The sequence below is a fragment of the Nyctereutes procyonoides genome, unplaced genomic scaffold, assembly GCF_905146905.1.
Source record: "Nyctereutes procyonoides isolate TBG_1078 unplaced genomic scaffold, NYPRO_anot_genome, whole genome shotgun sequence".
In the NCBI taxonomy this organism is placed as follows: Eukaryota; Metazoa; Chordata; class Mammalia; order Carnivora; family Canidae; genus Nyctereutes; species Nyctereutes procyonoides.
The window spans coordinates 3,729,391-3,741,698 of record NW_026575051.1 but is presented as its reverse complement, the minus strand read 5'-3'; the positions used below and the strand labels follow the sequence as shown (position 1 = coordinate 3,741,698).

At 53.5% G+C, this 12,308-nt stretch overlaps 1 protein-coding gene across 1 annotated transcript in view; it reads right to left on the bottom strand.

Annotated features, from left to right (window-relative positions):
- The window catches only part of PACSIN1 (protein kinase C and casein kinase substrate in neurons 1), a 58,858-nt gene extending 48,664 nt beyond the window's left edge, over positions 1 to 10,194 (bottom strand). The window contains exon 1 of the mRNA XM_055330876.1: positions 10,053 to 10,194. The gene's annotated coding sequence lies outside the window, so the exon portion shown is untranslated. The remainder of the gene's footprint in view (positions 1 to 10,052) is intronic.
- Between the last annotated feature and the right edge of the window lie 2,114 nt (positions 10,195 to 12,308).

The window sequence follows — 12,308 nt, the reverse complement described above, 5'->3', positions numbered from 1 at the left end:
ACCAGCAGCCACTAGAGGGTCCCAAGGAAGAATCTGCATGCACATCCCATAGCCTACCTGGCTATGCCACCCCAGGCCAGTCATTCCACCATCCTGCCCCCAAACCTGGGCTTCTTCACCTATCACACAGGAAAAGTGGTCATTAATAAATACCTCCCTCTGGCACCTGGGAGGCTCAGTCGGTGAAGCATCTGCCTTCGGCTCAGGTCATGAACGGGGTCCTGGGACCAAGTCCCACGTCCGGCTCCCTGCTCCATGGGGAGCCTGCTTCTCCCTGTCTTCCCCCACTTATGCTAGCACGTGCGCTCTCTCTCTCTCAAATAAGTAAATAAAATCTTAAAAAAAAAAAGAATAAATAAATAAATAAATACCTCCTGGCAGTTGATGGCTGGTCTCAGGGCAGCAAACGGATACAAAGAAAGTGGAGGAGGGGTGCCAGATACCCTGTACTGTGGCCCCTTCTCCTGAGAGTCTCCCCAGGTTTCTAGGTGAGCAGCCTCACTCAAGACGCCTGGGAGGTGATGCCTTCCCCCCAATGATTGCCTGGTAAAGGGGTAGAGAGGCCTGGCCCCTTGCCCCCAGACAGGACAGCCCCATCCCCGGCCCCCTCTCAAGCACCCCGCAGCACACCTTCCCTGCCCTGCCGGGCAGATACCCTCCCTCCACTCTGTGAGCATGCCTGCAGTGAATCACTTGCCCAGGAATCCTTGTCTTAGGTCAGACTTCCTGGTATCTGACCTAGGACAGGAAGTATTTTATAAACTCTGAAGCATTGTTTTATTTTCCAGGAAATGCTGAAAAGAGAGGAGCTGACTGGAGCCACGCAAGTGGGAGAGGAAGCCTGGTCTATGGGCAGTCATGCTGCCCTGCCCTCTTGGGAGCTCACAGACAGGTAGGGGAAAAAGAGGGGAAAGCAACAATATTTTAACACCAAGGATGGGCAAATGCCAGGAAGGAAGCTAAAGCCTGGGCGGGGGTGCAAGGGCCGCTATTTTAGATGAGATGCTCTGGGAAGGCCTCTCCAAGGAGGTGACATGGGTAGGAATGTGAACATCACGAGCCATGCTGACCAGCCAGGCACAGAGAGTAACAGTGCAAAGGCCCTGAGGCAAGAGGATATCCAATACATCCTCATCCCAGGGAGGAAGGAATGGTGCGAGATGCGGTTAGAGGTACTACGCAGCCAGATCACACAGGGGCTTGTAGGCTGTTACAGGACTTTTTATAGAACTTTGAGTTTTATTCCAAAGAAGAAGGAGTCATTGAAATTTTGGGCAGAGGAGGGATGGGATCGGATTTTTTTTTTTAAGATTTTATTATGAGAGACATAGCAGAGGGAGAAGTGGGCGTCCCCTGTGTGACTTGATCCCAGGACCACTCAACTGCTGAGCCACCTAGGTGCCCCTGATTTAGGTTTTAAAAGGGTCTCTTTGGCTGCTAGGACAAGGAGGGAGGCTGGAAGACCAGGTTGAGGCTACTGCAATAATGCAGGGAAGCTAGAGTGGAGACTCAGAAGCGGGGGTCGGGGGTAGTAATGGACGTGGTGAGAGGTGGTCAGATTCTGGGCGTCATGAAGGGAAAGTCAGGAGGGTTTACTGATGACTGAATGATGAGGAGTCAGAAGACAGATGCACCCAACTACCCAATTTAGTCCCCTGCCAGGGGACAGAGGGACATGTTAAACTACACCACAGGGATCAGGGATGCAATCAACAAAATCCAGACTACAGGAAATTCTGCAGGACAAACAAGCTGGTTTCTCCAGTAGATCAACTGTCGAGGACAGAAGAAAAGATGAAGAGGGAATCCAGAGATCAAGAGAGACTTAAATACATATCAACCAATCAACGTATGTGGCCCTTATTTGGATCCTGAGTCAAACTAAGTATAAAAACAAAACAAAGACATGTTTGTAACAACTGGGGACATGAACACTCCGTGGGTATGTGACAATATAAAGGAATAGTTTCTTCTCAGGTGGAATAATGGCATTGCGATTATGTCAGAAGTCCTTATTGTTTTGAGACACATCTTGATGTATTCGTGATGAAATGACGTCTGGGATTTGGTCTGAATTGGGGAAGGGGGCAGAAATGACATGAAACTGGCCATGAGTTGAAGCTGAGCAATGGATACATAGTGGTGCACTATCCTATTCTCTCTACTTCTGGAAATGCTTATATTTTGCCATAATAGAAAGCTTAAAAATAAAGAACAGAAGAGGAAACTGAGTCCCAGGAAAGATGCTGAATGGCCCAAGGTCCCTCCACGAGTGGGTGTGAGGGCCAGCACCTCGTCTGCACCACCCCCTCGTCCCCCTGCCCCCAAGCCCATGCTCCTCCCCTGCCTCAGCTGTCTCTCTTGTCCTCCAGTGGTCGGTCAAGGCTAGACCCAGGCAGGTGAGGAATAGGTTACCTCACCCCTAGGGAGGACCAAGCAGAGCAGAAGAGGGCTGAGGGGTTGGGCCATCTGTTCCAGAGAGTCCAATGAGGCCAATGGTTTAAAATATTTGCCACATGCTCCACTAGCCTCTACTCTCACTTCCTCTCTCAGATTCCTGTGCTCATTTCCTCCCCAGCCCCTACATACAACCAGTTCCGGCGCTCCTCTACATCTCTGTCCCTGCTGTCACTTTGCCTGGAAGGCACCTTCCACCTCTCTGAATCTACCATCCTTCCTTTCCAGATCCACCTCCTGCAGAAGACCTTCCATGGCCAAGCACCCTCAGTCTTTAGGAGCATGCTTATCTTCCCTCCCTAACAAGACGAGCCATGGCATAGAAGTTAAGAGCAGAGCCTCTGGGGGTGCCTGGGTGGCTCAGTCGGTGAAGCATCCAATTCTTGGTTTCAGCTCAGATCATGATCTCATTGTCCTGGGATCCAGTCCCGACTCAGGCTCTGTGCTCAGAGAGGTGTCTGCTTAGGATTCTCTCCCCCTCTCCCTCTGCCCCTCCTCCCCCCATTCAAATAAATAAATAAAATCTTTTAAAAAGAATTAAAAAAGAGCAAAGTCTCTCTGGATCCAGATCACGTGGGTGTGAATCCTGCCTCAGCCACTTGCACTGTGAGCTCAGGCAAGTCACTTAACCTCATTCTCCACATCTGTAAAATGGGGATGGCCTTGTAAGGTGACTGAGGAAAACTAAATGAGTTCATCAGTATGGATAAACAAAACAGTGCCTGCCACACGTCAGTGGACCTCAGGCCCCCACCCCTTGGGCCCCCTGGCATTGCTGTCCAGGGCCCACCTCCCACCTTCGTGTCCCCTGCCCCCTGCCAAGACAGCTTACACGCTGCGGATGCCCAATCACCACTTTCATGGAGACTTGGCTTCTACGATGCTCCTTCTGCCTTCCTGGTACCCAGACTTACCTTACCCACATGCCCACCCAACCGGGTCTCGGGTCTCATCCACCCACGATGAGGACGCGAAGAAAGAGAAGAGAAAGACACCCATGCAGGGACCAGTTCAAAACTAGCCACAAATAAAAATGTAAGCCCATCTGACTCAGATGCCATCAAACTAAGGGGAATGCAATTTAAATGCTCACTTTTTAAAAAAAATATATTATTTATTTATTTATTCATGAGAGACACAGAAGGAGAGAGAGGCAGAGACACAGGCAGAGGGAGAAGCAGGTGCCATGCAGGGAGCCCGATGTGGGACTCGATCCTGGGTCTCCAGGATCACACCCTGGGCTGAAGGTGGCGCTAAACAGCTGAGCCACTGGGGCTGCCCTAAATGCTCACTTTTTAAAAGATTCCTGGGATCCCTGGGTGGCGCAGTGGTTTAGCGCCTGCCTTTGGCCCGGGGCGCGATCCTGGAGACCCGGGATCGAATCCCACATCGGGCTCCCGGTGCATGGAGCCTGCTTCTCCCTCTGCCTGTGTCTCTGCCTCTCTCTCTCTCTCTCTATCATAAATAAATAAAAATTAAAAAAAAAATAAAAAAATAAAAAATAAAAGATTCCTAAGAAGAATCCCAGATATTATCAAGCATAATATTAATTATGTTTTTATGAGGAATGATATTCGTTCTATAAAATGCAAACAGCGGGATGCTGGGTGGCTCAGATGGTTAAGCGGTTAGGTGTCTGCCTTTGGCTCAGGTCATGATCCCAAAGTCCTGGGATAGAGCCCCACATCAGCAGGGAGTCTGCTTCTCCCTCTCCCTCTGCCTACCCCAAACCCCCCTCATTCTCTCTCCCACTCTGTCCCTCTCTCCCCATCTTTCAAACAAATAAATAAAATCTTAAAAAATATATAAAATAAATAAAATTAAACAGCACAGGCTGGCCGAAAGAAAAAGGAAACATTCCCGTCCTGCCTGGCACGGAGCCTCCTGTTACCTGTCCCCAGAGGTCAGTTCAAAAAACACCTGAGTATGCAGTCTAGTCTTCTGAACATGTTTATGCAATAGGAACACACAGATACATGTGTACATTTTTAAAATGGGATCATACGAAATACATCATCCCACAGTCACTTGCCTTCACTTGCCCATACATTCTGACCATCTGTTCTTCTCTCTCAGCATCCCTAAAGCATCTAAAACAGTGCCTGGCACACACAAGACATGCAGTGGAGATTCACTGACCAAATGAAATAATTGAACAGCTGCTCAAAATCCCACTGGCTGGAGAGGTCCTAACTCCGTCCCTCCCGTTGGGCATGTAGCTCTGCTGCACTGACCATTTCCACCCAGCTGTCTCTGCACCCTGGAACCTGTGAAAGAAACTGCCAGGTCAAAGCTTTGATCACTATTGCCAGAAAGGCAGTGCCAACCTACTCTCCCGGCTGACAGGGAGTTCCAGTTTGTCACACCCTCTGCCACATAAGAGCTTTCTTATGATACAGATATCTATTTCTTGAATGAATTAACATTCTTTAGGAACTCCACCCTGGATCCTCAAATTTCCTGTCCCTCTTGAATAAATGAGAGGATGTATCCTTTATCATTTCTGAATGGCCCTAGGGAACCCAAATCCACAAGTAAGGCATCATTCTCTAGACAACAAACAGGTTACATACGCAAAATTTGAAATATTTTATTGACTTCAAAGATGGACATGTTGGGCAGCCCTCGTGGCGCAGCGGTTTGGCACCGCCTGCAGCCTGGGGTGTGATTCTGGAGACCTGGGATCGAGTCCCACATCGGGCTCCTGCATGGAGCCTGCTTCTCCCTCTCCCTCTGCCTGTGTCTCTGCCTCTCTCTCTGTATCTATGAATAAATAAATAAAATCTTAAAAAAAAAAGATGGACATGTTAATTTTTTTTAACTGTCAACTCTAAGCAAGTATCCACTGACCCCTCCCACAATACAAAAGAAGAGAGAATTAGAACCTCTACACTGTCCCCCTCCCCCTCCAGATTTAGCAACTTAAAATAAAGGACACCTACTTATTTTTTTTTAATTTTTTATTTATTTATGAGAGTCACACACACACAGAGAGAGAGAGAGAGAGAGAGAGAGAGAGAGGCAGAGACACAGGCAGAGGGAGAAGCAGGCTCCACGCACCAGGAGCCCAACGTGGGACTCGATCCCGGGTCTCCAGGATCGCGCCCTGGGCCAAAGGCAGGCGCCAAACCGCTGCGCCACCCAGGGATCCCAAGGACACCTACTTAAATGTGACTTTCAGATAAGCAACAAATAAAATTCTTAGTGCAAGGATGTTGCATGCAATATTGAGGACAGGCTCCCGCTAAACAAATTTGTTGTTTATCTGGAGGTTCAACTTTACTGGGCATCCTGGATTTTATCCTCTAAGCCTAATGCAGCCCCCACCCAGCATTTTAATATCAAGTGTTTTTTAAATAGCAGCTGAGGCTTCCTCTGCCTGCCCAGCCATCAGGCAGCCTGCTGCCCCTCACAACGGAGAAGTCTCCAGAGGAACTACCCCCACCCCCACACTACACCCCTACCCGGAGATGGCCCCACTAACTTCCCTGACACTGGTGTTCCCATCCCCTCAGAGCCAGCGGGGGCCAGGTTCCTGCTCCTCTTCTCCCCTAGCCCATCATGCAGGAACCCATCTGTCCTTTCCAGGGGTAAACACCACCTCTCACCCCGGCTGCTGGGGGTGATGTGGGGCACGGGACTGTCAGGTGGCAGCCTCCAGGCACTGCTGCCACTATAGAGCCACCTGCCTAAGGGCAACCCTGCCCCCTACCCAGCGCCTGCTGGCTGCTTAGGTCTAGACGCCTGACAGATCCAAGTTCAGCTCTAAAGGGTGACGCCAGGGATGCCTGGGTGGCTCAGAGGCCGAGTGTCTGCCTTCGGGCCAGCTCCTGATCCCGGGGTCCTGGGATCGAGTCCCGCAATCGGGTTCCCCGCGGGGAGCCTGCTTCTCCCTCTGCCTGTGTCTCTGCCTCTCTCTGTCTCTCATGAATAAATAAAATAAAATCTTTTTTTTTAATTTTTATTTATTTATGATAGAGAGAGAGAGAGAGACAGACAGGCAGAGACACAGGCAGAGGGAGAAGCAGGCTCCATGCACCGGGAGCCCGATGTGGGATTCGATCCCGGGTCTCCAGGATCGCGCCCTGGGCCAAAGGCAGGCGCCAAACCGCTGCGCCACCCAGGGATCCCAGTAAAATAAAATCTTTAAAAAAAAAAATGGTGACTCTAGCTCCAGAGCACACCTGGATCCCTGGGGTTGCCCACTTCTTCCTTCATCCTGTCCTGCCTGCTCCCTTCCCTGTTCCACCTGCCCGCTAATGCCCCCCTTCCACTTTCTACCTCACCTGTGTCCAGTCCCCCGATTCCCCCCTTCCCCCCCACCCCGCCCGACACTGCCGGTTCCCTGCCCTAGTCTGCTGCCCCTGGCTGGAAACCAGCCACCAAGTGCCTACATCAGGTGGGTGCGGCACATACAGGCTAATGGATTTGTTTAGCTTTCTAGTACTTTCTCAATTCTCCACCGCAAGCACATATTCCTTTGGTCATAAGAAAATAAGAGGTTTTTTTTGTTTTTAAACTTCAGAAAAGTGTAAGACCAAACCAAGCATCCCTCCTCCACCTGGCACACTCACTCCTACCCCATCCCTCCACCTGCGCCCCCTGGGGAGGACTCTTCCGCAGATCACTGACCTCTCCCCACCTGTCCACCAGGTCCACAGGCGGTTTCACTTCTCCAGTGAGGGCTTTCTACCACCAGCCTATCCTTGCTGGGGGGCAGTAGGGGGGGTTATGCAAATTTATGAGTGGTTTCCCCAATTCCCATGGGGAGAAGAAAAATGCTTTCTGTGTCCTGAGGTTGGTGATGTGAGGGACCCATACGCACTCACTCATTCTACAAGTGACCTAGGGCTACATGGTGCCAGGCACTGGAGACACCAGGGACGGAGCACAGACCTTGCCCCTTGGACTTCACAGCCTTGCAGTGGGAAGATGGGGCAACAAACCCAACGCCCCAGAGGGCACCGCGTGAGGGGTGGTGAGCAGGATGCCCAAGTCGGGAAGCTTCTGGGAGGAACAGAAGTCTCAGCCACCCCAACTCCAGGGTGAGAAGGAATGTGGAGGGAAGAGGACAAGAGTGTTCTCGTGGGGGAAGAGCCTGTGTGCAGGCCTGCAGGTAAAAGAAGCATGACTTTCTTGAGGAACTGAGAGCATTTCAGAGCAGCTGGAAGGCAGAGAGAGGGTGAAGAGAAGGAGGAAACCCAGACTTGGGGAGGACAAAAGTGCCACATTAAGGAGACTGCCTTTAGTCCTCAGGGCAGTGGAGAGCCATTGAAGGATGTAGAGCAGGGGACTGACACAGGGTCAGGTGTGCATCCTATGAAGGTCACACTTGCTGCTTACTGGATTCTTATTCTCAGCAGCCCCAACACACAGTCAGTCATGCACATCCCACCCACCCTGCGTGAACTTCAGCCACGGAGTGCCTGAAACCTGTGTCTCCAAGGAGACGGCAAGCCCCCATCGGTCAGCTCCATAGCCCTCTTGCTCTGGCAATAGGGAATACAGGCTAAGAGCCTGGACTCAGGAGCTGAGGTTCAAATCCCAGCTCCTCCGCTTTCAAACTGTGTGATCTTGGACAGATAACCTCTCTGTGCCTCAGTCTCATTTCTCAAAATAGGAATAATAACGGTATCTACTTCAAGCTACGGTGAGGACTGAATGACTTACAGTTGGGACAGGACCTGGCACATGACAAATGCCTTGTGCTGTTAGTTTTTACTGCTGTTACTGCACCCTCTTCTGGGGACCCCCCCAGGGCCAACCCCCTGCAGGCACTAACTCATCCTCCACTTGTCTCCTCCTATCCCTGAAGCACCCCTCCCGTATTCTCTTACCCCTGAAGCACCCCTTCCATATTCTGTTACTCTTTCCATTACTAGAGGTCAAGACAGACCCAAAGACCAGGAACCTCTGGTTCTACAACGATCACACTCTGACCTGGTGCCGGGGCCTCACCCTAGCTCCCTGGGGCCCCGTGGAGAAAGCACTGGACTTGGAGGCAGGAATTGAGTGCCATCCCTGGCTCTGCTGCTAAGCTTCCTTGGGCCTCAGTCTCCCCCTCTGTAAGGCCAGGACAAGAACAAATTGCAGATGTCTTATCAGCATGGCTGTCAAAGGAGCAACAAGGTGCTGAAGGTCCACATCTGTCGCAGACCCCTGGACCTTTGGCTTCTTCTTCTTCTGGCCTGGGTTCCTCCTCCACACATGGAGTCATGAGATTTGCTCTGAGCTCTCTATGAGGACCCTGGAAGCTGAGGATGGCCTGGCTGGGGCCTTCCCAGACTCCCTGATGCTGACCAGGACTTTCCCATGATCTGAGCTGAGCACCCCAAAAGGAAAGTGCCCACTCAAGGGCATGAAGTTGAGCCAGACCTTCACTGGGACCTTCCCCAAGTTTGGCTTAGACCAGGGCACTCAAACCAGGAGCCCAAAAAGACCCTCTTAGAGCCACTGGGACTGTGACATTTATCTCCAAATGCCATAGTAGCCATCAGCTGCAAGACCAGGAAGGGCCAAAAGGGGACTGTCTGACTTTGGTGGCTCTCCTTCCCGGGGATGGAAAGAAAGCTCAAGAGGAGACTTGCAATCTGCAGGTTGCCAACCCTCTCCCATACTTCAAACCCATTCATTCACTCATTCCACAAACATTTACTTGGTGCCAGACCCTGGCCAGGCGCACAGTCAATGACAGAAATGAATCAAACAGATTCCTACCCCGAAGGCACTTCTGGTCTAGAGGGTGACAGACGCGCCATAAATAACTAAACCACAAGGCGACTAGGTGGGAGAATGCAGGGCAGGAGGCAGGCAGGGATTTCACCGGAGCATCAGGAAGCATCCTGGCGGGGAGGGGGGGAGGTTGTGAGCGGTGATTTGCATGTGATGGGAAGGTCAGGTGGGTAAGGGCCAGAACCTCCAAAATCATGGACAGACAACTCTGTTTGCACCTCCGCTGTGCCTCAGCCAGGGCAATGTGGGTTATTTATGGTTATGCCCAGAGAAAAGCGGCCACATGTGTCCCTGCACGTGGGCTGCAGAGCTGGGCTGTGGGGGCGGGGGTGGGTGGGGCTTGAGGCCGGGTCTGGCCAAGCTCTGGGGTCTGCCACTGCGGCCCTCACACCCTGATGACCTTTTAATATTTTCACGCCCTCCTAAGGCAAAAAGAAGACGGAGAGGTAGTTCCGACGGGCAGCAAGTGGCCTGGGGGATGGGGAAGAGAGCGTCGGGAAGACCCCGGCTTCGGCGCCTTTGCAGGCGGTGTAGCATCCCCTCCCCCGCCGGCTACGGGGGACGGGGCGGGGGCACGGAGCACGCGGCGCCTCCGCGGCTGTGCTTCCCTCAGCCCACTCTGGTCCGTAAACAGCCGAGGCACCCAGCGGGCACGAGCCACCCACCGCGGGGACCAGCCCGCCCCAGGCCAGGGCCTCGGGATCCCCGGGCCTGGGTCCCAGCTCCCAAGGCCCGATCCCTGCGCTTCCCCGGGTAAGGCCCCCGCCGCCAGCTGCCTGCCCGCGGGGCCCGGCGCAGGGGCCTCCTGGCAGCGCCCGGGTGATGCCCCCGCGCGCCGGCCGCCCCCGGGGCCCGACCCCTACCTGCGGGCTGCAGCGCCTGGCACCCTCCGCGGCGCCGCAGGGCGGAGCTGCGCGTCCGGGGCGGCCTCAAGCCCGGACGACTTCCCGGGGGAAGAGGAAGCTGCGCCGCCGCCGCCGCCGCCGCCGCCGCCGCCGCCGCGTCTCCCCGGAGCGCGCGGGGCTGCGCGGAGGAGGAAGGTCAGAGGCGGGGGGGGGGGGGGGGGGGCGTGCACAGCTGCGCGCGGATTAGAGGCATTTTCAGCGAGCCAATGGCAGCTCGGCGCAGGGCGGCGCGGTGCCCGCGCGGGGGAAGCGCCGCGGCTGCCGGGGAGGCAGCGCCCGGCTTAGCGGCACCCGCGGCGGGGGGGCGGGGGGGCGGGGGGGCGGCTCCCCGGGTCCCGGGCCGCCCCCTGGGGTGCTCCGGCGGGGCACCCGGGCTCTGCGGCGGCCGGGCGGGTGGCGGGAGCACCCCGGTTCCTCCTCCCCGCAGCCCTCCGGCAAGCGCGCTCGCGGGGGGACCTCCCCTCCCCTCGTTGCCCTTCCCACACCTTCTGGGACATTCCTCCGGCCCTGTCTGACCGTCCGTCTGCCGGTTGCTGGCCTCTCCTACCCTGCGTCTTCTGGAACGAGACGGTGCGTGTGTGGGGGCGCGCGGCCGGGAGTGACGGCCCCTCCTCTCCCACCCCCGCCCTCCCCCCACCAATATCCGCTCTCCCAGAAGTGCCCCATTGACCCTCCAGGGGCAGCCACTGACCCTCGTGCCTTAGTTTCTGCCGCACCTGCTGTCATGGAGACAGACTCTAGGCCGTCTCCTTGGGGTTCCCTGGGAGGCTTGCTGTGACCCCTAAGGCCCATCGCTCTTCTTGACTTGAACCCCAAGTGTGTCCGGGAGCCTGGACACTGCAGGGGGGACTCGGGCAGCTCTCTCCGCTGCAGATACCTGCAAGGGGCTGATGATTTATTCAACACAAAACAGCACCCTCCCCCTCCCCCCAAAAAAAGAAACAACAGCAAATCTCTGCCCTTAGGTAGTTCGCATTTGTCAGGGAAAACAAATGTTGAACATAATAAATAGGATAGAGATATTTTAAGATGGTAGGCACAAAGTAGGAAAATAAAGCCAGTGAAAGGGAAAGATAGAGTGTTCACAGGGCGATTGGATCTGGGACGTTTGTGGGGAGTAGGGGTGGCTGAATTTGACGGTAAGCCCCTCACTAGGCATCCAAACTCTCCTTTGCCACAGACCTCACCACTCTCTGTTGTACACCTGGGCTGGTCACACATATGTCCTGTTATCCCCCTCCCACCCTTCCTCACCATAGCACCAAAATTCATGACCCCAGTGATCCAGGGGAAGGCTGAAGAGCAGAGTTTATTCATTCCGTTGGAATTCTCTGAGCACTGAGTGCATGGTAGTTGTTAGAGCCTAGAGGAACTCAACACCTAGTTAGGGAGGCCAGATGACAGTACCTACACCAAGGATGAGGGGGACAGCCAAAGCCAGCGGACAATGTCCCAGAGAAGGTCAAAGGGCTCTGGTTTAGGGCCATCCAGAAAGGCTTCCTGGAGGAGGCAGCCTTCTAATGGGTGTGCTGGGATTCTGATGAGCCAGATGGGGCGAGAGGCAACGAAGGATTACTGAGACAGGTCAGCAAAGCCAGGAGACATTTGGCAGGTGGCTGGGCTGGGGTCCCGGAGCAGGCTGGACCCCCTCCATGTAAGGGATGTGCTCATGTCTGGAGCTGATGAAATCTCACCATCTTCGCCACCCCAGTCACCTTCTGTCAACCTGGAATTTCCCATTGCCAGGAGGAAATGTGTTGAGCTTGTGGAGGAGAAAACAGACTTCACTCAGTTGTTTGTTTGCTGGGTAAAAAAGGACTTATTGTTGAATCCCTCTGAGGTTCAGCCTCCTTAATAGCTGTGTGACAACTTACTACAGTGATCTATGCCTCAATTCCCGCATTTGGAAAAAGAGACAACCACAGCACCTGTCCCACAGGTCATGTGAATGTTACACAAGACAATAAAGATGAATTGCTTAGCACTCAGAGAATTTTGTTGTTTTTATCATCATGATAATGACACTTGCTTCACAGAGTTTTTGGAATTAGACAAAGGGTTTAAGGCACCTAGCCTAGTGCCTGGAACATAATAGGTATGTAATAAATCATATATATTATTATCATTAACTATACATACCCCCACATCTCTCCCCTTCGGGTCTCCATGGCGCTGCAAAATTCCCGTTAGAATTTTCTCAATGTGTGGGCAGCC